This window comes from Nycticebus coucang, chromosome 9 (assembly GCF_027406575.1).
Source record: "Nycticebus coucang isolate mNycCou1 chromosome 9, mNycCou1.pri, whole genome shotgun sequence".
Taxonomy (NCBI): Eukaryota; Metazoa; Chordata; class Mammalia; order Primates; family Lorisidae; genus Nycticebus; species Nycticebus coucang.
The window spans coordinates 52,002,327-52,006,025 of NC_069788.1; the positions used below are offsets into that span (position 1 = coordinate 52,002,327).

General features: G+C 41.0%; 1 non-coding gene across 1 annotated transcript; it reads left to right on the top strand.

The window, feature by feature from the left end:
• The first annotated feature begins 3,350 nt into the window (after positions 1-3,350).
• TRNAL-CAA (transfer RNA leucine (anticodon CAA)) lies at positions 3,351-3,458 on the top strand. Its single transcript has 2 exons — positions 3,351-3,388; positions 3,413-3,458. It is a non-coding gene; the product is annotated as a tRNA-Leu (tRNA).
• The last annotated feature ends 241 nt before the right edge of the window (positions 3,459-3,699 follow it).

Sequence of the window (3,699 nt, forward strand, 5' to 3'; positions counted from 1 at the left end):
TTTTCAGGTACAGGGTTTCTCTGATAGAAATCTCTTTGTCCCTCTTCTCCTGGGGGCACATGACGTAGTAGAAATGAGAGAAACAGTGATAGAGTACATGCAATTTGGCTCTGCCGCCATTATTTGGTGGGTGAAAACCTTGTCTTTTTGTCCAGCTAAAGTCTTACAAAAAATCTATAGACCTCTATCTACAAAAAAAGCATAGAAGCCCATTTCAAGGTTTTTTATAGATTGTCTAAATCCCAGGTTAAGGAGAATAGCTTTGTTACAAAAGTGGATGACTAACACAATTTCAAAATGTATATGTATTTTTTTTCTTCAAGGTGGGCAAAAATTCTGTGTACTAAGATATCTAAGATCTGAAGAATTTAGAGATCAAAGAGTCAAATACCATTGATCTTAGAATTATATGCTACTAGGACCCTTTCAAACTGTACCCCATCCTCTAAAATGAGATAATTCTTCCACACTAGGCAAGAGAATTTAAAAATGGCATACTTCCAAATAACTTAATTGCAAGTTATTTGTGTCACTTTAATAGCTTCCCCTCCCCCCATTCCCTAGATTCTAAATTTCCTTATAGAGATCAAAAAGTGATGCAGTTAATCTTAGGAGGTTATAATTAAGTAAAGCTAGATTGGGCATTAAACTGGATAAAGACAATGAGTTCTTGGATAAAGTTCAGATCCACTTTCTGCATGTGGCCAAAGTTAAAACTAACCCTGCCATCTGAACAGGGACTTGAACCCTAGGTCCTCAGATTAAATGCCTGATGCTCTGCTGACTGAACTACCCAGGTTGTGGCCAGATACTCTCATTCATCTTACATTTAATTTAGATATATAATTTAGATCACCAAAAGAAGCCTGCTTCTTTTGGTGATCTAAATTATATAATCCCATGGCTTCAGGGATTACCAGGGTCTCTCCATAGTATTTTTTACCCAAGTTATTTAATCTCAAAGCAGATTGCTTAACCTCCACACTACTGCCATCAAACAGCCCACTAAGGTGCACAATTACAGACAGAAAGAAGATTAATCCTAGGGTCTATTATTGCTAAAGGCAATTAATTGGTCTGGGCAGAGTGACCCTCAGAGACAGCATTTGCAGACTCCTGTAATGAAAGCTATAACTTTGACACATGGAAGGGAAATAAAGTACTATTGTCCTCTTTGATGTTTTCCCCACACTTTCAGAAATGGAATGTCTAGGTTCTTCAGAGCTAGGGAGAAATAAAAGTACAGATCCTCCTCCAATTTTCTGCTTTATATTTTGTCTTGGAGTCCAACAATGAAATTTTTGTTTCACATCCCCCACAAGTCATTTGATTGGCTGCATTTGGGATCTGCTCCAGGCACCTCTAAGTCTTCATATGAGTGTCAACAAACCATATTATAGATTAGGGACATTCCTGGTTGAAATAAAAAAGTAGGTCATTTTCTAAACGGAACCATTTCTTTTAAATGAAGATTCATTGTAGAAATACTAAGCTTGCTGATAGTCCTACTCAAAACTAATCTGGATATCTCAAATTACATTCCATCATTTATACCTTGTGATAGTTCTTTTAAAGCCTGCCTCCAGTTGTGTTGTACTTAAAAAAAATGCTCTTCTATGAGCATATTAAATATTACTTTACTGGTAAGAATTTCCACTTTGATTTTATATTACTAATCTGTTCATTTTGGCTTGTGATATTGTTGAGTACACAGGTGACAAACTGTGAGCTGATGTTATATGATGGTCTTGAATAGTGTAGAAGCCAGTCTACTGATTCATAAATATGCTTCTTGCCCATGGATCACACATCTTCACTCTTCCCTTCGGAGAAAGCTATTGGCTCATCTTTCCCATGTGATGCTTCTTATGCCCTGCACTGTGGCCAAACCAGCATCATCTAGTCCAAACTATGATGCCTCTGCCTGGATTACCACAATGTTCTTCTGAGAATCGAGCCTGAATTCAGTTCCACTTAAACGTGACTCAAGGTTTTCATTCTTTCCACTTCTCTAAATGGTATCATAGTATGCGAGGTGCTATAGTGAGATTAAAAATATATACATATGCATCTGTGAGTGTATGTATATACATATCTTCTCAAGAGGCTGAGGCAGGAAGATTGCTTGATCCCAGCAGTTCCAGGTTGTAGTGGGAAATCATTGTGCCATTGAATAGCCACTGTGCCCTAGCCTGGGCAATATAGTGAGACCTCATGTCTTAAAAAAATTACAAACAAGTTAACAACAACAACAACAAAACCAACTCCCCACTGGCCATTATTCATTCACAAAGTAGCTTACACTCCTGCAATAGCTGACTTACAATTGGCCTCTATAATGCTGGAAGCCCTCCCTTAGAATATGGAAGCAAGGACAGCTGTAAACTGGCAGATAAAAGCCTCTCACTTTTACCACTGAGAGGAGTGAGGGAGAAAGAGGGTACTGTTTATTACTTGATAATGGCCACCAATCCTTTTTGCTTATATCTTTGTTATCATATATCACATCCCTTCGCGTGAGCTCCAGCGCTTTCATTTAGAATAGGTAGGATGAAACACAAGTTCTGAATTGATTGTGAAAACCGAAGAGCAGTAAAGTTGAATTTTAATGGAAGTTGGAGATTGCCACTAGGGCGCATAGTTAAGGCAGCCACAGAGCCGGGAGAACAGAGAGCCTGCTCCAATTCACAGCTCCCCTCCTCCCTCTGACCCGCCAGCCCCACCTAAGTCAGCATGAAGAAATGAGTGGGTGAAAGAGAATGACGGAGATAAAAACCAGTGGATGAAGAAAGTGCTGGAAGAAGATCGGCGTAGAAACACCCGTAAGAGTATGTAATCAACCCTACCCCGACACTTCGAAGGACAATTAGAACAGAGGTGATTAAGGTCTTTTCACTGGCTCTCTCCTTTCCTGTGTTACTTTTTCAAGTTTAACGGTGAGAAGGACACAGCTTAAGCACCGCAGGAAGCTAGCTGCAGTGCCTCTGCAGCCAGCGCTAACGAAACCTGAGTCCTTTTCAAAGATTTGCGAAATTCACACGCCACTGGGGCTGACTTGGACGTGGGGCTGGCAGGTCGGTGGGAGGAAGGAAGCTTGTTGCACCGGGTGAAGGGGAAGTGTGGACGCGAGCAGGCTCTCCGTACTTCGGGTTCTGGGGCAGTGGGGGGTCCCTTAGCTACGTGCCATGGTGCGCCTCAAGCTTCCATCAAAATTCAACTTTATTCCCCTTTGGTTTTCGCGGTCACTTCAGAACTTGTGTTTTGTTTCAGCCTGCATATTTTGAATGAAAGCGCGGGAACGTATTGGCTGTTTGTTACAGTAGGTGATTACAGCCCGTCCTATCTTGTGTGTCAGAATGGCCGAGTGGTCTAAGGCGCCAGACTCAAGCACTGTCCTTCCCTTCCTTGGGGTTTCTGGTCTCCTGATGGAGGCGTGGGTTCGAATCCCACTTCTGACATGCTTTGGTTTTGTGTTTTCCAGGTTCAAAATATGGAACTTCTCTAATTAGTCCAATCTTTTCTTTGGCAGCATCACGAAATCTTGTCCTTCTCCCCTTTCATCATTAGTATGTTACCCATCTTTCCGCTTTTCCTGAGACTAGTGTGGTTAAAAAGATCTTCCCCTTTTTCTTCCTTCTTCACGCTCCTCCTTTCAATAAAAATCACTCAAGTATGAATTTCTACATGGAATAATAGTAA